The sequence below is a fragment of the Mesoplodon bidens genome (genome assembly GCF_964165515.1).
Source record: "Mesoplodon bidens genome assembly, contig: HAP1_SCAFFOLD_33, whole genome shotgun sequence".
Lineage (NCBI taxonomy): Eukaryota > Metazoa > Chordata > Mammalia > Artiodactyla > Ziphiidae > Mesoplodon > Mesoplodon bidens.
Window position 1 is genome coordinate 4,863,646 of NW_027671488.1, and position 25,893 is coordinate 4,889,538.

Below are 25,893 nucleotides of genomic sequence, written 5' to 3' on the forward strand. Positions count from 1 at the left end.
AGTCCCTTTCACTGAGGAAGGTGTAGGTCTTGTCTATTCCACAGTTGGTTATAGAAATGGTAACTGTGCTTATATCAAACTCTGGTTTTATGCATCAACCCACCTCTCCTTTCCCCTTAAGCAGGCAAAAGAGTGTTTTCTAAATGTGAGACTCTGTTCTCTTTCCTATCTCAGTTCATGTTTATCCATGTTTACAGGATCATCATAAGTGATATCTTATGATAAGTTTCTTTTTCTGTATGACTTAATTCACTTAGAATCATCGTACCTGAATCCACTCACTTTGCTGCTCCTGGTCTTATGACATTGATTTCATGGCTGAGGACTATTCCATACTACATAAATACCACAGTATTTTGAACCATTTTTATATTTCCTGGGATATTTTAGGTGTACCCAAGTTGAGGTTCTTGTAAGCAGTGCAGCCCTAAATATGGGGGTGGCTCTGTCTTATTGATTTTCAGTTTTCCCTATGTATATTCCCTAGACTGGAAGTGCACTTGGCTCAGTAGCTCTGTTGTTTACTTCTTTTAGGGAACACAATGCACTCCTCCAGTGAGGCAGTTGGCAATTTACATCCCGCCCATCAGCATAACAAGGCTCCCTGTTCTCCAGGGCCTGTCTTGCCTTTCTGGTTTTTACACATTTGTGGATGTCCCTTTTGACCGGTGGGAAGGGATACTTCTTTGTAGTGCAGCTTTGCATTGCCCGCTTGCTTGATTGGCCAAAAAGGGTGTATGCGTTTTCTCCTGAATATCTTCAGGAGAAAACGCATACGCCCTTTTTGGCCAAGTGCGTCATTGTCAATGTTCTACCCCTCTTCCTGTGCTTTAAAGGCGATTCCAACGTACCTCTTGGAATCTGGCTCCTGCTATTCTGCCTCGCTTTCAAGTCCGCCTCGTTGCCTTCCCACAACAGATTTTTGGACGATAGTTGTCCTTTATTACTCTGTCAGTTTGTGAATAGCTGTGCCCCTGAGCTCCATTTTTCAACTCGTTTTTTGTGAGCTGTACGCAAGTCCAAAATTTTGGTTCAGGACCTATACTGGTTCCCGGTGGGTGGCTGACACTCTGGTTAATTCTTCTTCCTGCCCGGAAATTAGAGTGACATGTGCCCGTCCAAATGGCTAACAGCTACTCTCTCATTGGTTCTCCCTCTTCCCTTCTATCCTCTGCCAAATTGGCAACCTGTGCGAACCAGGAGATTAAAGGGGTTGTCTCTCCAAGTTGGGAGATTGATAGTAAAGCAGTTGGAAAGTCAAAGCGGAGCACCAGGAGAGGGACTACTCGTTGAGTTTTAGAAAGCTTTTGTATTCACATTGTGTCCATTTTCTAGGTTTCCCGTACATGTTATAGCTGTAGTAATATTCCCTTCAACATGGAGAGTTGGGACCCATGGAATGGGGGCCATGCATTTTTGCTTTAAAGGGGCTGCATTTGCTCACCCAATCTCACCAATCCTCTGAGTCCGAAGTGTCCAGCCTTATGCCACATCCAGCTGTCATTGTAGATAAGATCATTCCAGGTTTCATCAGAGACCCTGAAGGAAATGTAAAGAATCTCCCTATTTTTTGGTTTTGTTTTTGAAATTCCTTTTTATAGTGGGTTTGAGCTGATTCTCGCTGCCATGTTTATGCCAGTCTAGACACACTTGATTCCCTTACAGAGACATATCAATACATAGGTTTTAAGATTCTTACTTGTCAGATCTATTCCTCTGCGGGAAATATGGGGTTTTGAGTCCCTCTCACTGAGGAAGGTGTAGGTCTTGTCTATTCCACAGTTGGTTATAGAAATGGTACCTGTGCTTATATCAAACTGGTTTTATGCATCACCCCACCTCTCCTTTCCCCTTAAGCAGGCATAAGAATGTTTTCTAAATGTGAGACTCTGTTCTCTTTCCTAACTCAGTTCATGTGTAGCCATGTTTACAGGATCTTCATAAGTGATATCTTAGGATAAGTATCTTTTTCTGTGTGACTTATTTCACTTAGAATCATCGTAGCTGAATCCACTCACTTTGCTGCTCCTGGTCTTATGACATTGATTTCATGGCTGAGGGATATTCCATCGTACATATATACCACAGTTTTTTGAACCATTTTTATATTTCCTGGGATATTTAAGGTGTACCCAAGTTGAGGTTCTTGTAAGCAGTGAAGCCCTAAATTTGGGGGTGGCTCTGTCTTATTGATTTTCAGTTTTCCCAAGGTATATTCCCTAGACTGGAAGTGCCCTTGGCTCTGTAGCTCTGTTGTTTACTTGTTTTAGGGAACGCAGTGCACTCCTCCAGTGAGGCAGTTGGCAATTTACATCCCGCCCATCAGCATAACAAGGCTCCCTGTTCTCCAGGGCCTGTCTTGCCTTTCTGGTTTTTACACAATTGTGGATGTCCCTTTTGACCGGTGGGAAGTGATACTTCTTTGTAGTGCAGATTTGCCTTGCCCGCTTGCTTGCTTGGCCAAAAAGGGCGTATGCGTTTTCTCCTGAATATATTCTGGAGAAAACGCATAAGCCCTTTTTGGCCAAGTGCGTCATTGTCGAAGTTGTGCCCCTCTTCCTGTGCTTTAAAGGCGATTCCAACGTACCTCTTGAAATTTATTTCCTGCTATTCTGCCTCGCTTTCAAGTCCGCCTCGTTGCCTTCCCTCAACAGATTTTTGGAAGATAGTTGTCCTTTATTACTCTGCCAGTTTGTGAATTGCTGTGCCCCTGAGCTCCATTTTTCAACTCGTTTTTTGTGAGCTGTACGCAAGTCCAAAATTTTGGTTCAGGACCTATACTGGTTCCCGGTGGGTGGCTGAGACTCTGGATAATTCTTCTTCCTGCCGGGAAATTAGAGTGACATGTGCACGTCCAAATGCCTAACAGCTACTCTCTCATTGGTTCTCCCTCTTCCCTTCCATCCTCTGCGAAATTGGCAACCTGTGCGAACCAGGAGTTTAAAGGGGTTGTCTCTCCCAGTTGGGAGATTGATAGTAAAGCAGTTGGAAAGTCAAAACGGAGCACCAGGAAAGGGACTACTCGTTGAGTTTTAGAAACCTTTTGTATTCACAGTGTGTCCATTCTCTAGGTTTCCCGTACATGTTATATCTGTTGTAATATTCCCTTCAACATGGAGAGTTGGGACCCATTGAAAGGGGGCCATGCATTTTTGCTTTAAAGGGTCTGAATTTGCACACCCAATGTCACCAATCCTCTCAGTCCCAGGTGTCCAGCCTTATGCCACTTACAGCTGTCATTGTAGATAGGGTCATTCCAGGTTTCATCAGAGACCATGAAGGAAATGTAAAGAATTTCCCTGTTTTTTGGTTTTGTTTTTGAAATTCCTTTTTATAGTGGGTTTGAGCTGATTCTCACTCTCATGTTTATGCCAGTCTAGACACACTTGATTTCCTTACAGAGACATATCAATACATAGGTTTTAAGATTCTTACTAGTCAGATCTATTCCTCTGCGGGAAATATGGGGTTTTGAGTCCCTTTCACTGAGGAAGGTTTAGTTCTCGTCTATTCCACAGTTGGTTTTAGAAATGGTACCTGTACTTATATCAAACTCTGGTTTCATGCATCACCCCACCTCTCCTTTCCCCTTAAGCAGGCATAAGAGTGTTTTCTAAATGTGAGACTCTGTTCTCTTTCCTAACTCAGTTCATGCGTAGCCATGTTTACAGGATCTTCATAAGTGATATCTTATGATATGTTTCTTTTTCTGTGTGACTTCTTTCACTTAGAATCATCGTACGTGAATCCACTCACTTAGATGCTCCTGGTATTATGACATTGATTTCATGGCTGAGGGATATTCTATCGTACATAAATACCACAGTTTTTGAACCATTTTTATATTTCCTGGGATATTTAAGGTGTACCCAAGTTGAGGTTCTTGTAAGCAGTGCAGCCCTAAATTTGGGGGTGGCTCTGTCTTACTGATTTTCAGTTTTCCCAAGGTATATTCCCTAGACTGGAAGTGCCCTTGGCTCTGTCTCTCTGTTGTTTACTTGTTTTAGGGAACACAATGCACTCCTCCAGTGAGGCAGTTGACAATTTACATCCTGCCCATCAGCATAACAAGGCTCCCTGTTCTCCAGGGCCTGTCGTGCCTTTCTGGTTTTTACACATTTTGTGGATGTCCCTTTTGACCGGTGGGAAGGGATACTTCTTTGTAGTGCAGATTTGCATTGCCCGCTTGCTTGCTTGGCCAAAAAGGGCGTATGCCTTTTCTCCTGAAAATATTCAGAAATATCTTCAGGAGAAAACGCATACGCCCTTTTTGGCCAAGTGCGTCATTGTCGAAGTTGTGCCCCTCTTCCTGTGCTTTAAATGCGATTCCAACGTACCTCTTGAAATCTGTTTCCTGCTATTCTGCCTCGCTTTCAAGTCCACCTCGTTGCCTTCCCTCAACAGATTTTTGGACGATAGTCGTCCTTTATTACTCCGCCAGTTTGTGAATTGCTGTGCACCTGAGCTCCATTTTTCAACTCGTTTTTTGTGAGCTATACGCAAGTCCAAAATTTTGGTTCAGGACCTATACTGGTTCCTGGTGGGTGGCTGAGACTCTGGTTAATTCTTCTTCCTGCCGGGAAATTAGAGTGACATGTGCCCGTCCAAATGCCTAACAGCTACTCTCTCATTGGTTCTCCCTCATCCCTTCCATCCTCTGCCAAATTGGCAACATGTGCGAACCAGGAGGTTAAAGGGGTTGTCTCTCCAAGTTGGAAGATTGATAGTAAAGCAGTTGGAAAGTCAAAGCGGAGCACCAGGAGAGGGACTACTCGTTGAGTTTTAGAAACCTTTTGTATTCACAGTGTGTCCATTCTCTAGGTTTCCCGTACATGTTATAGCTGTAGTAATATTCCCTTCAACATGGAGAGTTGGGACCCATGGAATGGGGGCCATGCATTTTTGCTTTAAAGGGTCTGCATTTGCTCACCCAATCTCACCAATCCTCTCAGTCCCAGGTGTCCAGCCTTATGCCACATCCAGCTGTCATTGTAGATAGGGTCATTCCAGGTTTCATAAGAGACCCTGAAGGAAATGTAAAAAATTTCCCTGTTTTTTGGTTTTGTTTTTGAAATTCCTTTTTATAGTGGGTTTGAGCTGATTCTCGCTGCCATGTTTATGCCAGTCTGAACACACATGATTCCCTTACAGAGACATATGAATACATAGGTTTTAAGATTCTTACTAGTCAGATCTATTCCTCTGCGGGAAATATGGGGTTGTGAGTCCATTTCACTGAGGAAGGTGTAGGTCTTGTCTATTCCACAGTTTGTTTTAGAAATGGTACCTGTGCTTATATCAAACTCTGGTTTTATGCACCATCCCACCTCTCCTTTCCTCTTAAGCAGGCATAAGAGTGTTTTCTAAATGTGAGACTCTGTTCTCTTTCCTAACTCAGTTCATGTGTAGCCATGTTTACAGGAACTTCATAAGTGATATCTTATGATAAGTTTCTTTTTCTGTGTGACTTATTTCACTTACAATCATCGTACCTGAATCCACTCACTTTGCTGCTCCTGGTCTTATGACATTGATTTCATGGCTGAGGGATATTCCTTCGTACATAAATACCACAGTTTTTTGAACCATTTTTATATTTCCTGGGATATTTAAGGTGTACTCAACTTGAGGTTCTTGTAAGCAGTGCAGGCCTAAATTTGGGGGTGGCTCTGTCTTATTGATTTTCAGTTTTCCAAGGTATATTCCCAAGACTGGAAGTGCAGTTGGCTCTGTAGCTCTGTTGTTTACTTGTTTTAGGGAACGCAATGCACTCCTCCAGTGAGGCAGTTTGCAATTTACATTCCACCCATCAGCATAACAAGGCTCTTTCTTCTCCAGGGCCTGTCTTGCCTTTCTGGTTTTTACACATTTGTGGATGTCCCTTTTGACAGGTGTGAAGTGATACTTCTTTGTAGTGCAGATTTGCATTGTCCGGTTTCCTGCTTGGCCAAAAAGGGCGTATGCGTTTTCCCCTGAATATATTCAGGAGAAAACGCATAAGCCCTTTTTGGCCAAGTGCGTCATTGTCGATGTTGTACCCCTCTTCCTGTGCTTTAAAGGCGATTCCAACATACCTCTTGGAATCTGTTTCCTTCTATTCTGCCTCGCTTTCAAGTCCGCCTCGCTGCCTTCACTCAACAGATTTTTGAACGATAGTTGTCCTTTATTACTCTGCCCGTTTGTGAATTGCTGTGCCCCGGAGCTCCATTTTTCAACTCGTTTTTTGTGAGCAGTACACATGTCCATAATTTTGGTTCAGGACGTATACTGGTTCCCGGTGGGTGCCTGAGACTCTGGTTAATTCTTCTACCTGCCGGGAAATTAGAGTGACATATGCCCGTCCAAATGCCTAACAGCTACTCTCTCATTGGTTCTCCCTCTTCCCTTCCATCCTCTCCAAAATTGGCAACCTGTGCGAACCAGGAGCTTAAAGGGGCTGTCTCTCCAATTTGGGAGATTGATAGTAAAGCAGTTGGAAAGTCAAACCGGAGCACCAGGAGAGCGACTACTCGTTGAGTTTTAGAAACCTTTTGTATTCACAGTGTGTCCATTCTCTAGGTTTCCCGTACATGTTATAGCTGAAGTAATATTCCCTTCAACCTGGAGAGTTGGGACCCATGGAATGGGGGCCATGCATTTTTGCTTTAAAGGGTCTGCATTTGCTCACCCAATCTCACCAATCCTCTCAGTCCCAAGTGTCCAGCCTTATGCCACATCCAGCGGTCATTGTAGATAGGGTCATTCCAGGTTTCATTAGAGAGCCTGAAGGAAATGTAAAGAATTTCCCTGTTTTTTGGTTTTGTATTTGAAATTCCTTTTTATAGTGGGTTTGAGCTGATTCTCGCTGCCATGTTTATGCCAGTCTAGACACACTTGATTCCCTTACAGAGACATATCAATACATAGCTTTTAAGATTCTTACTAGTCAGATCTATTCCTCTGTGGGAAATATGGGGTTTTGAGTCCCTTTCACTGAGGAAGGTGTAGGTCTTGTCTATTCCAAAGTTGGTTTTAGAAATGGTACCTGTGCTTATGTCAGACTCTGGTTTTATGCATCACCCCACCTCTCCTTCCCCCTTAAGCAGGCATAAGAGTGTTTTCTAAATGTGAGAATCTGTTCTTTTTTCTAACTCAGTTCATGTGTAGCCATGTTTACAGGATCTTCATAAGTGATATCTTATGATAAGTTTCTTTTTCTGTGTGACTTATTTCACTTAGAATCACCGTACCTGAATCCAATCACTTTGCTGCTCCTTGGCTTATGACATTGATTTCATGGCTGAGGGATATTCCATCGTACATAAATACCACAGTTTTTTGAACCATTTTTATATTTCCTGCGATATTTAAGGTGTACCCAAGTTGAGGTTCTTGTAAGCAGTGTAGCCCTAAATTTGGGGGTGGCTGTGTCTTATTGATTTTCAGGTTTCCCAACATATATTCCCTAGACTGGAAGTGCCCTTGGCTCTGTAGCTCTGTTGTTTACTTGTTTTAGGGAACACAATGCACTCCTCCAGTGAGGCTGTTGGCAATTTATATCCCGTCCTTCAGCATAACAAGGCTCCCTGTTCTCCAGGGCCTGTCTTGCCTTTCTGGTTTTACACATTTTTGGATGTCCCTTTTGACCGGTGGGAAGTGATACTTCTTTCTAGTGCAGATTTGCATTGCCCGCTTGCTTGCTTGGCCAAAAAGGGCGTATGCGTTTTCTCCTGAATATATTCAGGAGAAAATGCATACGCCCTTTTTGGCCAAGTGCGTCATTGTCGAAGTTGTGCCCCTCTTCCTGTGCTTTAAAGGCGATTCCAACGTACCTCTTGAAATCTCTTTCCTGCTATTCTGCCTCGCATACAAGTCCGCCTCGTTGCATTCCCTCAACCGATTTTTGGACGATAGTTGTCCTTTATTACTCTGCCAGTTTGTGAATTGCTGTGCCCCTGAGCTCCATTTTTCAACTCGTTTTTTGTGAGCTGTACGCAAGTCCAAAATTTTGGTTCAGGACCTTTACTGGTTCACGGTGGGTGGCTGAGACTCTGGTTAATTCTTCTTCCTGCCGGGAAATTAGAGTGACATGTGCCCTACAAATGCCTAACAGCTACTCTCTCATTGGTTATCCCTCTTCCCTTCCATCCTCTGCCAAATTGGCAACCTGTGCGAACCAGGAGGTTAAAGGGGCTGTCTCTCCAATTTGGGAGATTGAGAGTAAAGCAGTTGGAAAGTCAAACCGGAGCACCAGGAGAGGGACTATTCGTTGAGTTTTAGAAACCTTTTGTATTCACAGTGTGTCCATTCTCTAGGTTTACCATACATGTTATAGCTGTAGTAATATTCCCTTCAACCTGGAGAGTTGGGACATATTGAATAGGGGCCATCCATTTTTGCTTTAAAGGGTCTGCATTTGCTCACCCAATCTCACCAATCCACTCAGTCCCAAGTGTCCCGCCTTATACCACATCCAGCTGTCATTGTAGATAGGGTCATTCCAGGTTTCATCAGAGACCCTGAAGGAATTGTAAAGAATTTCCCTGTTTTTTGGTTTTGTTTTTGAAATTCCTTGTTATAGTGGGTTTGAGCTGATTCTCGCTGCCATGTTTATGCCAGTCTAGACACACTTGATTCCCTTACAGGGACATATCAATACAGAGGTTTTAAGTTTCTTACGATTTAGATCTATTCCTCTGCGGGAAATATTGGGTTTTGAGTCCCTTTCACTGAGGAATGTGTAGGTCTTGTCTATTCAAAAGTTGGTTTTAGAAGTAGTACATGTGCTTATGTCAAACTGTGGTTTTATGCATCACACCACCTCTCCTTCCCTCTTAAGCAGGCATAAGAGTGTTTTCTAAATGTGAGACTCTGTTCTCTTTCCTAACTCAGTTCTTGTGCAGCCATGTTTACAGGATCTTCATAAGTGATATCTTATGATAAGTTTCTTTTTCTGTGTGACTTGTTTCACTTAGTATCATCGTACCTGAATCCCCTCACTTTGCTGCTCCTGGTCTTATGACATTGATTTCATGACTGAGGGATACTCCATCGTACATAAGTACTACAATTTTTTGAACCATTTTATATTTCCTGGGATATTTATGGTGTACACAAGTTGAGGTTCTTATAAGCAGTGCAGCCCTCAATTTGGGGGTGGCTCTGTCTTATTGATTTTCAGTTTTCCCAAGGTATATTCCGTAGACTGGAAGTGCCCTTGGCTCTGTAGCTCTGTTGTTTACTTCTTTTATGGAACGCAATGCACTCCTCCAGTGAGGCAGTTGGCAATATACATCGCGCCCATAAGCATAACAAGGATCCCTGTTATCCAGGGCCTGTCTTGCCATTCTGGTTTTTACATATTAGTGGATGTCCCTTTTGAACGGTGGTCAGTGATACTTCTTTGTAGTGCAGATTTGCATTGCCCGCTTGCTTGCTGGGCCAAAAAGGGCGTATGCGTTTTCTCCTCAATATATTCAGGAGAAAATGCATACGGCCTTTTGTTCAAGTGCGTCAGTGTCGAAGTTGTGCCCCTCTTCCTGTGCTTTAAAGGCGATTCCAACGTACCTCTTGAAATCTGTTTCCTGCTACTCTGCCTCACTTTCAAGTCCACATCGTTGCCTTCCCTCAACAGATTTTTGGACGATAGTTGTCCTTTATTACTCTGCCAGTTTGTGAATTGCTGTGCCCCTGAGCTCCATTTTTCAACTCGTATTTTGTGAGCGGTACACAAGTCCAAAATTTTAGTTGAGGAACTACACTGGTTCCTGGTGGGTGGCTGAGACTTTGTTTAATTCTTCTTCCCGCCAGGAAATTAGAGTGACATGTGCCCGTCGAAATGCCTAACAGCTACTCTCTCATTGGTTCTCCCTCTTCCCTTCCATCCTCTGCCAAATTGCCAACCTGTGCGAACCAGGAGGTTAAATGTGTTGTCTCTCAAAGTTGGGAGATTGATAGTAAAGCAGTTGGAAAGTCAAACCGGAGCACCAGGAGAGGGACTACTCGTTGAGTTTCAGAAACCGTTTGTATTCACAGTGTGTCCATTCTCTAGGTTTCCCGTACATGTTATAGCTGTAGTAATATTCCCTTCAACATGGAGAGTTGGGACCCATGGAATGGGGGCCATGCATTTTTGCTTTAAAGGGTCTGCATTTGCTCACCCAATCTCACCAATCCTCTATGTCCCAAGTGTCCAGCCTTATACCGCATCCAGCTGTCATTGTAGATAGGGTCATTCCTGGTTTCATCAGAGACCCTGAAGGAATTGTAAAGAATTTCCCTGTTTTTTGGTTTTGTTTTTTAAATTCCATTTTATAGTGGGTTTGAGCTGATTCTCGCTGCCATGTTTATGCCAGTCTACACACACTTGATTCTCTTACAGATACATATCAATACAGAGGTTTTAAGTTTCTTAGTAGTCAGATCTATTCCTCTGCGGGAAATATGGGGTTTTGAGTCCCTTTCACTGAGGAAGGTGTAGGTCTAGTCTATTCCACAGTTGGTTTTAGAAATGGTAACTGAGCTTATGTCAAACTCTGGTTTTATGCATCACCCCACCTCTCCTTCCCCATTAAGCAGGCATAAGAGTGTTTTATAAAAGTGAGACTCTGTTCTCTTTCCTAACTCAGTTCATGTGTAGCCATGTTTACAGGATCTTCATAAGTGATATCTTATGATAAGTTTCTTTTTCTGTGTGACTTATTTCACTTAGAATCATTGTACCTGAATCCACTCACTTTGCTGCTCCTGGTCTTATGACATTGATTTCATGGCTGAGGGATATTCCATCGTACATAAATACCACAGTTATTTGAACCATTTTTATATTTCCTGGGATATTTAAGGTGTACCCAAGTTGAGGTTCTTGTAAGCATTGCAGCCCTAAATTTGGGGGTGGCTCTGTCTTATTGATTTTCAGTTTTCCCAAGGTATATTCCCTAGACTGGAAGTGCCCTTGGCTCTGTAGCTCTGTTGTTTACTTGTTTTAGGGAACGCAGTGCACTCCTCCAGTGAGGCAGGTGGCAATTTACATCCCGCTCATCATCATAACAAGGCTCCATGATCTCCAGGGCCTGTCTTGCCTTTCTGGTTTTTACACATTTGTGAATGTCCCTTTTGACCGGTGGGAAGTGATACTTCTTTGTAGTGCAGATTTGGATTGCCCGCTTGCTTGCTTGGCCAAAAAGGGCGTATGCGTTTTCTCCTGAATATATTCAGGAGAAAACGCATATGCCCATTTTGGCCAAGTGCGTCATTGTCGAAGTTGTGCCCCTCTTCCTGTGCTTTAAAGGCGATTCCAACGTACCTCTTGAAATCTGTTTCCTGCTATTCTGCCTCACTTTCAAGTCCGCCTCGTTGCCTTCTCTCAACAGATTTTCGGACGATAGTTGTCCTTTATTACTCTGCCAGTTTGTGAATTGCTGTGCCCATGAGCTCCGTTTTTCAACTCGTTTTTTGTGAGGTGTACGCAAGACCAAAATTTTGGTTAAGGACCTATACTGGTTCCCGGTGGGTGGCTGAAACTTTGGTTATTTCTTCTTCATCCCGGGAAATTAGAGTGACATGTGCCCGTCCAAATGCCTAACAGCTACTGTCTCATTGGTTCTCCCTCTTCCCTTCCATCCTCTGCGAAATCGGCAACCTGTGCGAAACAGGAGGTTAAAGGGGTTGTCTCTCCAAGTTGGGAGATTGATAGTAAAGCAGTTGGAAAGTCAAACCAGAGCACCAGGAGAGGGACTACTCGTTGAGTTTTAGAAACCTTCTGTATTCACAGTGTGTCCATTCTCTAGGTTTCCCGTACATGTTATAGCTCTAGTAATATTCCCTTCAACATGGAGAGTTGGGACCCATGGAATGGGGGCCATGCATTTTTGCTTTAAAGGGTCTGCATTTGCTCACCGAATCTCACCATTCCTCTCTGTCCCAGGTGTCCAGCCTTATGCCACATACAGCTGTCATTGTAGATAGGGTCATTCCAGGTTTTATCAGAGACCCTGAAGGAAATGTAAAGAATTTCCCGGTTTTTTGGTTTTGTTTTTGAAATTCCTTTTTATAGTGGGTTTGAGCTGATTCTCGCTGCCATGTTTATGCCAGTCTAGACACACTTGATTCCCTTACAGAGACTTATCAATACATAGGTTTTAAGTTCTTACTAGTCAGATCTGTTCCTCTGGGGGAAATATGGGGTTTTGAGTCCCTTTCACTGAGGAAGGTGTAGGTCTTGTCGATTCCACAGTTGGTTTTAGAAATGTTACCTGTGCTTACATCAAACTCTGGTTTTATGCATCACCCCACCTCTCCTTTCCCCTTTAGCAGGCATAAGAGTGTTTTCTAAATGTGAGACTCTGTTCTCTTTCCGAACTCAGTTCATGTGTAGCCATGTTTACAGGATCTTCATAAGTGATATCTTATGATAAGTTTCTTTTTCTCTGTGACTTATTTCACTTAGAATAATCGTACCTGAATCCACTCACTTTGCTGCTCCTGTTCTTATGACATTGATTTTATGGCTGAGGGATATTCCATCGTACATAAATACCACAGTTTTTTGAACCATTTTTATATTTCCTGGGATATTTAAGGTGTACCCAAGTTGAGGTTCTTGTAAGCAGTGCAGCCCTAAATTTGGGTTGGCTCTGTCTTATTGATTTTCTGTTTTCCCAAGGTATATTCCCTAGACTGGAATTGCCCTTGGCTCTGTAGCTCTGTTGTTTACTTGTTTTAGGGAACGCAATGCACTCCTCCAGTGATGCACTTGGCAATTTACATCCCGCCCATCAGCATAACAAGGCTCCCTCTTCTCCATGGCCTGTCTTGCCTTTCTGGTTTTTACACATTTGTGGATGTCCCTTTTGACTGGTGGGAAGTGATACTTCTTTATAGTGCAGATTTGCATTGCCCGCTAGCTTGCTTGGACAAAAAGGGGCGTATGCGTTTTCTCCTGAATATATTCAGGAGAAAACGCATACGCCCTTTTTGGCCAAGTGCGTCATTGTCGAAGTTGTGCCCCTCTTCCTGTGCTTTAAAGGCGATTCCAACGTACCTCTTGAAATCTGTTTCCTGCTATTCTGCCTCGCAGTCTAGTCCACCTCGTTGCCTTCCCTCAACAGATTTTTGGATGTTAGTTGTCCTTTATTACTCTGCCAGTTTGTGAATTGCTGTGCCCCTGAGCTCCATTTTTCAACTCGTTTTTTTGTGAGCTGTACGCAACTGCAAAATTTTGGTTCAGGACCTATACTGGTTCCCGGTGGGTGGCTGAGACTGTGGTTAATTCTTCTTCCTGCCGGGAAATTAGAGTGACATGTGCCCGTCCAAATGCCTAACAGCTACTCTCTCATTGGTTCTCCCTCTTCCCTTCCATCCTCTGCCAAATTGGCAACCTGTGCAAACCAGGAGGTTAAAGGTGTTTTCTCTCCAAGTTGGGAGATTGATAGTAAAGCAGTTGGAAAGTCAAGGCGGAGCACCAGGAGAGGGACTATTTGTTGAGTTTTAGAAACCTTTTGTATTCACAGTGTGTCCATTCTCTAGGTTTCCCGTACATGTTATAGCTGTAGTAATATTCCCTTCAACGTGGAGAGTTGGGACCCATAGAATGGGGGCCATGCATTTTTGCTTTAAAGGGTCTGCATTTGCTCACCCAATCTCACCAATCCTCTCAGTCCCAGGTGTCCAGCTTTATGCCACATCCAGCTGTCATTGTAGATAGGGTCATTCCAGGTTTCATCAGAGAACCTGAAGGAAATGTAAAGAATTTCCCTGTTTTTTGGTTTTGTTTTTGAAATTCCTTTTTATAGTGGGTTTGAGCTGATTCTCGCTGCCATGTTTATGCCAGTCTGGACACACTTGATTCCCTTACAGAGACATATCAATACATAGGTTTTAAGATTCTTACTAGTCAGATCTATTCCTCTGCTGGAAATATGGGGTTTTGACTCCCTTTCACTGAGGAAGGTGTAGGTCTTCTCTATTCCACAGTTTGTTTTAGAAATGGTACCTGTGCTTATATCAAACTCTGGTTTTATGCATCACCCCACCTCTCCTTTCCCCTTAAGCAGGCATAAGAGTGTTTTCTAAATGTGAGACTCTGTTCTCTTTACTAAATCAGTTCATGTGTAGCCATGTTTACAGGATCTTCATAAGTGATATCGTAGGATAAGTTTCTTTTTCTGTGTGACTTATTTCACTTAGAATCATCGTACCTGAATCCACTCACTTTGCTGCTCCTGGTTTTATGACATTGATTTCATGGCTGAGGGATATTCCATCGTACATAAATACCACAGTTTTTTCAACCATTTTTATATTTCCTGGGATATTTAAGGTGTACCCAAGTTGAGGTTCTTGTAAGCAGTGCAGCCCTAAATTTGGTGGTGGCTCTGTCTTATTGATTTTCAGTTTTCCCAAGGTATATTCCCTAGACTGGAAGTGCCCTTGGCTCTGTAGCTCTGTTGTTTACTTGTTTTAGGGAACGCAATGCACTCCTCCAGTGAGGCAGTTGGCAATTTACATCCTGCCCATCAGCATAACAAGGCTCCCTCTTCTCCAGGGCCTGTCTTGCCTTTCTGGTTTTTACACATTTTGTGGATGTCCCTTTTGACCGGTGGGAAGTGATACTTCTTTGTAGTGCAGATTTCATTGCCCGCTTGCTGGCTTGGCCAAAAAGGACGTATGCGTTTTCTCATGAATATATTCAGGAGAAAACGCATACGCCCTTCTTGGCCAAGTGCATCATTGTCGAAGTTGTGCCCCACTTCCTGTGCTTTAAAGGCGATTCCAACGTACCTCTTGAAATCTGTTTCCTGCTATTCTGCCTCGCTTTCAAGTCTGCCTCGTTGCCTTCCCTCAACAGATTTTTGGACGATAGTTGTCCTTTATTACTCTGCCAGTTTGTGAATTGCTGTGCCCCTGAGCTCCATTTTTCAACTCGTTTTTTGTGAGCTGTACGCAAGTCCAAAATTTTGGTTCAGGACCTATACTGGTTCCCGGTGGGTGGCTGAGACTCTGGTTAATTCTTCTTCCTGCCGGGAAATTAGAGTGGCATGTGCCCGTCCAAATGCCTAACAGCTACTGTCTCATTGGTTCTCCCTCTTCCCTTCCATCCTCTGCGAAATCGGCAACCTGTGCGAAACAGGAGGTTAAAGGGGTTGTCTCTCCAAGTTGGGAGATTGATAGTAAAGCAGTTGGAAAGTCAAACCAGAGCACCAGGAGAGGGACTACTCGTTGAGTTTTAGAAACCTTCTGTATTCACAGTGTGTCCATTCTCTAGGTTTCCCGTACATGTTATAGCTCTAGTAATATTCCCTTCAACATGGAGAGTTGGGACCCATGGAATGGGGGCCATGCATTTTTGCTTTAAAGGGTCTGCATTTGCTCACCGAATCTCACCATTCCTCTCTGTCCCAGGTGTCCAGCCTTATGCCACATACAGCTGTCATTGTAGATAGGGTCATTCCAGGTTTTATCAGAGACCCTGAAGGAAATGTAAAGAATTTCCCGGTTTTTTGGTTTTGTTTTTGAAATTCCTTTTTATAGTGGGTTTGAGCTGATTCTCGCTGCCATGTTTATGCCAGTCTAGACACACTTGATTCCCTTACAGAGACTTATCAATACATAGGTTTTAAGTTCTTACTAGTCAGATCTGTTCCTCTGGGGGAAATATGGGGTTTTGAGTCTCTTTCACTGAGGAAGGTGTAGGTCTTGTCGATTCCACAGTTGGTTTTAGAAATGTTACCTGTGCTTATATCAAACTCTGGTTTTATGCATCACCCCACCTCTCCTTTCCCCTTTAGCAGGCATAAGAGTGTTTTCTAAATGTGAGACTCTGTTCTCTTTCCGAACTCAGTTCATGTGTAGCCATGTTTACAGGATCTTCATAAGTGATATCTTATGATAAGTTTCTTTTTCTCTGTGACTTATTTCACTTAGAATAATCGTACCTGAATCCACTCACTTTGCTGCTCCTGTTCTTATGACATTGATTTTATGGCTGAGGGATATTCCATCGTACATAAATACCACAGTTTTTTGAACCATTTTTATATTTCCTGGGATATTTAAGGTGTACCCAAGTTGAGGTTCTTGTAAGCAGTGCAGCCCTAAATTTGGGTTGGCTCTGTCTTATTGATTTTCAGTTTTCCCAAGGTATATTCCCTAGACTGGAATTGCCCTTGGCTCTGTAGCTCTGTTGTTTACTTGTTTTAGGGAACGCAATGCACTCCTCCAGTGATGCGCTTGGCAATTTACATCCCGCCCATCAGCATAACAAGGCTCCCTCTTCTCCATGGCCTGTCTTGCCTTTCTGGTTTTTACACATTTGTGGATGTCCCTTTTGACTGGTGGGAAGTGATACTTCTTTATAGTGCAGATTTGCATTGCACGCTAGCTTGCTTGGCCAAAAAGGGGCGTATGCGTTTTCTCCTGAATATATTCAGGAGAAAACGCATACGCCCTTTTTGGCCAAGTGCGTCATTGTCGAAGTTGTGCCCCTCTTCCTGTGCTTTAAAGGCGATTCCAACGTACCTCTTGAAATCTGTTTCCTGCTATTCTGCCTCGCAGTCTAGTCCACCTCGTTGCCTTCCCTCAACAGATTTTTGGATGTTAGTTGTCCTTTATTACTCTGCCAGTTTGTGAATTGCTGTGCCCCTGAGCTCCATTTTTCAACTCGTTTTTTTGTGAGCTGTACGCAACTGCAAAATTTTGGTTCAGGACCTATACTGGTTCCCGGTGGGTGGCTGAGACTGTGGTTAATTCTTCTTCCTGCCGGGAAATTAGAGTGACATGTGCCCGTCCAAATGCCTAACAGCTACTCTCTCATTGGTTCTCCCTCTTCCCTTCCATCCTCTGCCAAATTGGCAACCTGTGCAAACCAGGAGGTTAAAGGTGTTTTCTCTCCAAGTTGGGAGATTGATAGTAAAGCAGTTGGAAAGTCAAGGCGGAGCACCAGGAGAGGGACTATTTGTTCAGTTTTAGAAACCTTTTGTATTCACAGTGTGTCCATTCTCTAGGTTTCCCGTACATGTTATAGCTGTAGTAATATTCCCTTCAACGTGGAGAGTTGGGACCCATGGAATGGGGGCCATGCATTTTTGCTTTAAAGGGTCTGCATTTGCTCACCCAATCTCACCAATCCTCTCAGTCCCAGGTGTCCAGCTTTATGCCACATCCAGCTGTCATTGTAGATAGGGTCATTCCAGGTTTCATCAGAGAACCTGAAGGAAATGTAAAGAATTTCCCTGTTTTTTGGTTTTGTTTTTGAAATTCCTTTTTATAGTGGGTTTGAGCTGATTCTCGCTGCCATGTTTATGCCAGTCTGGACACACTTGATTCCCTTACAGAGACATATCAATACATAGGTTTTAAGATTCTTACTAGTCAGATCTATTCCTCTGCTGGAAATATGGGGTTTTGAGTCCCTTTCTCTGAGGAAGGTGTAGGTCTTCTCTATTCCACAGTTTGTTTTAGAAATGGTACCTGTGCTTATATCAAACTCTGGTTTTATGCATCACCCCACCTCTCCTTTCCCCTTAAGCAGGCATAAGAGTGTTTTCTAAATGTGAGACTCTGTTCTCTTTACTAAATCAGTTCATGTGTAGCCATGTTTACAGGATCTTCATAAGTGATATCGTAGGATGAGTTTCTTTTTCTGTGTGACTTATTTCACTTAGAATCATCGTACCTGAATCCACTCACTTTGCTGCTCCTGGTTTTATGACATTGATTTCATGGCTGAGGGATATTCCATCGTACATAAATACCACAGTTTTTTCAACCATTTTTATATTTCCTGGGATATTTAAGGTGTACCCAAGTTGAGGTTCTTGTAAGCAGTGCAGCCCTAAATTTGGTGGTGGCTCTGTCTTATTGATTTTCAGTTTTCCCAAGGTATATTCCCTAGACTGGAAGTGCCCTTGGCTCTGTAGCTCTGTTGTTTACTTGTTTTAGGGAACGCAATGCACTCCTCCAGTGAGGCAGTTGGCAATTTACATCCTGCCCATCAGCATAACAAGGCTCCCTCTTCTCCAGGGCCTGTCTTGCCTTTCTGGTTTTTACACATTTTGTGGATGTCCCTTTTGACCGGTGGGAAGTGATACTTCTTTGTAGTGCAGATTTCATTGCCCGCTTGCTGGCTTGGCCAAAAAGGACGTATGCGTTTTCTCATGAATATATTCAGGAGAAAACGCATACGCCCTTCTTGGCCAAGTGCATCATTGTCGAAGTTGTGCCCCACTTCCTGTGCTTTAAAGGCGATTCCAACGTACCTCTTGAAATCTGTTTCCTGCTATTCTGCCTCGCTTTCAAGTCTGCCTCGTTGCCTTCCCTCAACAGATTTTTGGACGATAGTTGTCCTTTATTACTCTGCCAGTTTGTGAATTGCTGTGCCCCTGAGCTCCATTTTTCAACTCGTTTTTTGTGAGCTGTACGCAAGTCCAAAATTTTGGTTCAGGACCTATACTGGTTCCCGGTGGGTGGCTGAGACTCTGGTTAATTCTTCTTCCTGCCGGGAAATTAGAGTGGCATGTGCCCGTCCAAATGCCTAACAGCTACTGTCTCATTGGTTCTCCCTCTTCCCTTCCATCCTCTGCGAAATCGGCAACCTGTGCGAAACAGGAGGTTAAAGGGGTTGTCTCTCCAAGTTGGGAGATTGATAGTAAAGCAGTTGGAAAGTCAAACCAGAGCACCAGGAGAGGGACTACTCGTTGAGTTTTAGAAACCTTCTGTATTCACAGTGTGTCCATTCTCTAGGTTTCCCGTACATGTTATAGCTCTAGTAATATTCCCTTCAACATGGAGAGTTGGGACCCATGGAATGGGGGCCATGCATTTTTGCTTTAAAGGGTCTGCATTTGCTCACCGAATCTCACCATTCCTCTCTGTCCCAGGTGTCCAGCCTTATGCCACATACAGCTGTCATTGTAGATAGGGTCATTCCAGGTTTTATCAGAGACCCTGAAGGAAATGTAAAGAATTTCCCGGTTTTTTGGTTTTGTTTTTGAAATTCCTTTTTATAGTGGGTTTGAGCTGATTCTCGCTGCCATGTTTATGCCAGTCTAGACACACTTGATTCCCTTACAGAGACTTATCAATACATAGGTTTTAAGTTCTTACTAGTCAGATCTGTTCCTCTGGGGGAAATATGGGGTTTTGAGTCCCTTTCACTGAGGAAGGTGTAGGTCTTGTCGATTCCACAGTTGGTTTTAGAAATGTTACCTGTGCTTATATCAAACTCTGGTTTTATGCATCACCCCACCTCTCCTTTCCCCTTTAGCAGGCATAAGAGTGTTTTCTAAATGTGAGACTCTGTTCTCTTTCCGAACTCAGTTCATGTGTAGCCATGTTTACAGGATCTTCATAAGTGATATCTTATGATAAGTTTCTTTTTCTCTGTGACTTATTTCACTTAGAATAATCGTACCTGAATCCACTCACTTTGCTGCTCCTGTTCTTATGACATTGATTTTATGGCTGAGGGATATTCCATCGTACATAAATACCACAGTTTTTTGAACCATTTTTATATTTCCTGGGATATTTAAGGTGTACCCAAGTTGAGGTTCTTGTAAGCAGTGCAGCCCTAAATTTGGGTTGGCTCTGTCTTATTGATTTTCAGTTTTCCCAAGGTATATTCCCTAGACTGGAATTGCCCTTGGCTCTGTAGCTCTGTTGTTTACTTGTTTTAGGGAACGCAATGCACTCCTCCAGTGATGCGCTTGGCAATTTACATCCCGCCCATCAGCATAACAAGGCTCCCTCTTCTCCATGGCCTGTCTTGCCTTTCTGGTTTTTACACATTTGTGGATGTCCCTTTTGACTGGTGGGAAGTGATACTTCTTTATAGTGCAGATTTGCATTGCACGCTAGCTTGCTTGGCCAAAAAGGGGCGTATGCGTTTTCTCCTGAATATATTCAGGAGAAAACGCATACGCCCTTTTTGGCCAAGTGCGTCATTGTCGAAGTTGTGCCCCTCTTCCTGTGCTTTAAAGGCGATTCCAACGTACCTCTTGAAATCTGTTTCCTGCTATTCTGCCTCGCAGTCTAGTCCACCTCGTTGCCTTCCCTCAACAGATTTTTGGATGTTAGTTGTCCTTTATTACTCTGCCAGTTTGTGAATTGCTGTGCCCCTGAGCTCCATTTTTCAACTCGTTTTTTTGTGAGCTGTACGCAACTGCAAAATTTTGGTTCAGGACCTATACTGGTTCCCGGTGGGTGGCTGAGACTGTGGTTAATTCTTCTTCCTGCCGGGAAATTAGAGTGACATGTGCCCGTCCAAATGCCTAACAGCTACTCTCTCATTGGTTCTCCCTCTTCCCTTCCATCCTCTGCCAAATTGGCAACCTGTGCAAACCAGGAGGTTAAAGGTGTTTTCTCTCCAAGTTGGGAGATTGATAGTAAAGCAGTTGGAAAGTCAAGGCGGAGCACCAGGAGAGGGACTATTTGTTGAGTTTTAGAAACCTTTTGTATTCACAGTGTGTCCATTCTCTAGGTTTCCCGTACATGTTATAGCTGTAGTAATATTCCCTTCAACGTGGAGAGTTGGGACCCATGGAATGGGGGCCATGCATTTTTGCTTTAAAGGGTCTGCATTTGCTCACCCAATCTCACCAATCCTCTCAGTCCCAGGTGTCCAGCTTTATGCCACATCCAGCTGTCATTGTAGATAGGGTCATTCCAGGTTTCATCAGAGAACCTGAAGGAAATGTAAAGAATTTCCCTGTTTTTTGGTTTTGTTTTTGAAATTCCTTTTTATAGTGGGTTTGAGCTGATTCTCGCTGCCATGTTTATGCCAGTCTGGACACACTTGATTCCCTTACAGAGACATATCAATACATAGGTTTTAAGATTCTTACTAGTCAGATCTATTCCTCTGCTGGAAATATGGGGTTTTGACTCCCTTTCACTGAGGAAGGTGTAGGTCTTCTCTATTCCACAGTTTGTTTTAGAAATGGTACCTGTGCTTATATCAAACTCTGGTTTTATGCATCACCCCACCTCTCCTTTCCCCTTAAGCAGGCATAAGAGTGTTTTCTAAATGTGAGACTCTGTTCTCTTTACTAAATCAGTTCATGTGTAGCCATGTTTACAGGATCTTCATAAGTGATATCGTAGGATAAGTTTCTTTTTCTGTGTGACTTATTTCACTTAGAATCATCGTACCTGAATCCACTCACTTTGCTGCTCCTGGTTTTATGACATTGATTTCATGGCTGAGGGATATTCCATCGTACATAAATACCACAGTTTTTTCAACCATTTTTATATTTCCTGGGATATTTAAGGTGTACCCAAGTTGAGGTTCTTGTAAGCAGTGCAGCCCTAAATTTGGTGGTGGCTCTGTCTTATTGATTTTCAGTTTTCCCAAGGTATATTCCCTAGACTGGAAGTGCCCTTGGCTCTGTAGCTCTGTTGTTTACTTGTTTTAGGGAACGCAATGCACTCCTCCAGTGAGGCAGTTGGCAATTTACATCCCGCCCATCAGCATAACAAGGCTCCCTCTTCTCCAGGGCCTGTCTTGCCTTTCTGGTTTTTACACATTTTGTGGATGTCCCTTTTGACCGGTGGGAAGTGATACTTCTTTGTAGTGCAGATTTCATTGCCCGCTTGCTGGCTTGGCCAAAAAGGACGTATGCGTTTTCTCATGAATATATTCAGGAGAAAACGCATACGCCCTTCTTGGCCAAGTGCATCATTGTCGAAGTTGTGCCCCACTTCCTGTGCTTTAAAGGCGATTCCAACGTACCTCTTGAAATCTGTTTCCTGCTATTCTGCCTCGCTTTCAAGTCTGCCTCGTTGCCTTCCCTCAACAGATTTTTGGACGATAGTTGTCCTTTATTACTCTGCCAGTTTGTGAATTGCTGTGCCCCTGAGCTCCATTTTTCAACTCGTTTTTTGTGAGCTGTACGCAAGTCCAAAATTTTGGTTCAGGACCTATACTGGTTCCCGGTGGGTGGCTGAGACTCTGGTTAATTCTTCTTCCTGCCGGGAAATTAGAGTGGCATGTGCCCGTCCAAATGCCTAACAGCTACTGTCTCATTGGTTCTCCCTCTTCGCTTCCATCCTCTGCGAAATCGGCAACCTGTGCGAAACAGGAGGTTAAAGGGGTTGTCTCTCCAAGTTGGGAGATTGATAGTAAAGCAGTTGGAAAGTCAAACCAGAGCACCAGGAGAGGGACTACTCGTTGAGTTTTAGAAACCTTCTGTATTCACAGTGTGTCCATTCTCTAGGTTTCCCGTACATGTTATAGCTCTAGTAATATTCCCTTCAACATGGAGAGTTGGGACCCATGGAATGGGGGCCATGCATTTTTGCTTTAAAGGGTCTGCATTTGCTCACCGAATCTCACCATTCCTCTCTGTCCCAGGTGTCCAGCCTTATGCCACATACAGCTGTCATTGTAGATAGGGTCATTCCAGGTTTTATCAGAGACCCTGAAGGAAATGTAAAGAATTTCCCGGTTTTTTGGTTTTGTTTTTGAAATTCCTTTTTATAGTGGGTTTGAGCTGATTCTCGCTGCCATGTTTATGCCAGTCTAGACACACTTGATTCCCTTACAGAGACTTATCAATACATAGGTTTTAAGTTCTTACTAGTCAGATCTGTTCCTCTGGGGGAAATATGGGGTTTTGAGTCCCTTTCACTGAGGAAGGTGTAGGTCTTGTCGATTCCACAGTTGGTTTTAGAAATGTTACCTGTGCTTACATCAAACTCTGGTTTTATGCATCACCCCACCTCTCCTTTCCCCTTTAGCAGGCATAAGAGTGTTTTCTAAATGTGAGACTCTGTTCTCTTTCCGAACTCAGTTCATGTGTAGCCATGTTTACAGGATCTTCATAAGTGATATCTTATGATAAGTTTCTTTTTCTCTGTGACTTATTTCACTTAGAATAATCGTACCTGAATCCACTCACTTTGCTGCTCCTGTTCTTATGACATTGATTTTATGGCTGAGGGATATTCCATCGTACATAAATACCACAGTTTTTTGAACCATTTTTATATTTCCTGGGATATTTAAGGTGTACCCAAGTTGAGGTTCTTGTAAGCAGTGCAGCCCTAAATTTGGGTTGGCTCTGTCTTATTGATTTTCTGTTTTCCCAAGGTATATTCCCTAGACTGGAATTGCCCTTGGCTCTGTAGCTCTGTTGTTTACTTGTTTTAGGGAACGCAATGCACTCCTCCAGTGATGCACTTGGCAATTTACATCCCGCCCATCAGCATAACAAGGCTCCCTCTTCTCCATGGCCTGTCTTGCCTTTCTGGTTTTTACACATTTGTGGATGTCCCTTTTGACTGGTGGGAAGTGATACTTCTTTATAGTGCAGATTTGCATTGCACGCTAGCTTGCTTGGCCAAAAAGGGGCGTATGCGTTTTCTCCTGAATATATTCAGGAGAAAACGCATACGCCCTTTTTGGCCAAGTGCGTCATTGTCGAAGTTGTGCCCCTCTTCCTGTGCTTTAAAGGCGATTCCAACGTACCTCTTGAAATCTGTTTCCTGCTATTCTGCCTCGCAGTCTAGTCCACCTCGTTGCCTTCCCTCAACAGATTTTTGGATGTTAGTTGTCCTTTATTACTCTGCCAGTTTGTGAATTGCTGTGCCCCTGAGCTCCATTTTTCAACTCGTTTTTTTGTGAGCTGTACGCAACTGCAAAATTTTGGTTCAGGACCTATACTGGTTCCCGGTGGGTGGCTGAGACTGTGGTTAATTCTTCTTCCTGCCGGGAAATTAGAGTGACATGTGCCCGTCCAAATGCCTAACAGCTACTCTCTCATTGGTTCTCCCTCTTCCCTTCCATCCTCTGCCAAATTGGCAACCTGTGCAAACCAGGAGGTTAAAGGTGTTTTCTCTCCAAGTTGGGAGATTGATAGTAAAGCAGTTGGAAAGTCAAGGCGGAGCACCAGGAGAGGGACTATTTGTTCAGTTTTAGAAACCTTTTGTATTCACAGTGTGTCCATTCTCTAGGTTTCCCGTACATGTTATAGCTGTAGTAATATTCCCTTCAACGTGGAGAGTTGGGACCCATGGAATGGGGGCCATGCATTTTTGCTTTAAAGGGTCTGCATTTGCTCACCCAATCTCACCAATCCTCTCAGTCCCAGGTGTCCAGCTTTATGCCACATCCAGCTGTCATTGTAGATAGGGTCATTCCAGGTTTCATCAGAGAACCTGAAGGAAATGTAAAGAATTTCCCTGTTTTTTGGTTTTGTTTTTGAAATTCCTTTTTATAGTGGGTTTGAGCTGATTCTCGCTGCCATGTTTATGCCAGTCTGGACACACTTGATTCCCTTACAGAGACATATCAATACATAGGTTTTAAGATTCTTACTAGTCAGATCTATTCCTCTGCTGGAAATATGGGGTTTTGACTCCCTTTCACTGAGGAAGGTGTAGGTCTTCTCTATTCCACAGTTTGTTTTAGAAATGGTACCTGTGCTTATATCAAACTCTGGTTTTATGCATCACCCCACCTCTCCTTTCCCCTTAAGCAGGCATAAGAGTGTTTTCTAAATGTGAGACTCTGTTCTCTTTACTAAATCAGTTCATGTGTAGCCATGTTTACAGGATCTTCATAAGTGATATCGTAGGATAAGTTTCTTTTTCTGTGTGACTTATTTCACTTAGAATCATCGTACCTGAATCCACTCACTTTGCTGCTCCTGGTTTTATGACATTGATTTCATGGCTGAGGGATATTCCATCGTACATAAATACCACAGTTTTTTCAACCATTTTTATATTTCCTGGGATATTTAAGGTGTACCCAAGTTGAGGTTCTTGTAAGCAGTGCAGCCCTAAATTTGGTGGTGGCTCTGTCTTATTGATTTTCAGTTTTCCCAAGGTATATTCCCTAGACTGGAAGTGCCCTTGGCTCTGTAGCTCTGTTGTTTACTTGTTTTAGGGAACGCAATGCACTCCTCCAGTGAGGCAGTTGGCAATTTACATCCCGCCCATCAGCATAACAAGGCTCCCTCTTCTCCAGGGCCTGTCTTGCCTTTCTGGTTTTTACACATTTTGTGGATGTCCCTTTTGACCGGTGGGAAGTGATACTTCTTTGTAGTGCAGATTTCATTGCCCGCTTGCTGGCTTGGCCAAAAAGGACGTATGCGTTTTCTCATGAATATATTCAGGAGAAAACGCATACGCCCTTCTTGGCCAAGTGCATCATTGTCGAAGTTGTGCCCCACTTCCTGTGCTTTAAAGGCGATTCCAACGTACCTCTTGAAATCTGTTTCCTGCTATTCTGCCTCGCTTTCAAGTCTGCCTCGTTGCCTTCCCTCAACAGATTTTTGGACGATAGTTGTCCTTTATTACTCTGCCAGTTTGTGAATTGCTGTGCCCCTGAGCTCCATTTTTCAACTCGTTTTTTGTGAGCTGTACGCAAGTCCAAAATTTTGGTTCAGGACCTATACTGGTTCCCGGTGGGTGGCTGAGACTCTGGTTAATTCTTCTTCCTGCCGGGAAATTAGAGTGGCATGTGCCCGTCCAAATGCCTAACAGCTACTGTCTCATTGGTTCTCCCTCTTCGCTTCCATCCTCTGCGAAATCGGCAACCTGTGCGAAACAGGAGGTTAAAGGGGTTGTCTCTCCAAGTTGGGAGATTGATAGTAAAGCAGTTGGAAAGTCAAACCAGAGCACCAGGAGAGGGACTACTCGTTGAGTTTTAGAAACCTTCTGTATTCACAGTGTGTCCATTCTCTAGGTTTCCCGTACATGTTATAGCTCTAGTAATATTCCCTTCAACATGGAGAGTTGGGACCCATGGAATGGGGGCCATGCATTTTTGCTTTAAAGGGTCTGCATTTGCTCACCGAATCTCACCATTCCTCTCTGTCCCAGGTGTCCAGCCTTATGCCACATATAGCTGTCATTGTAGATAGGGTCATTCCAGGTTTTATCAGAGACCCTGAAGGAAATGTAAAG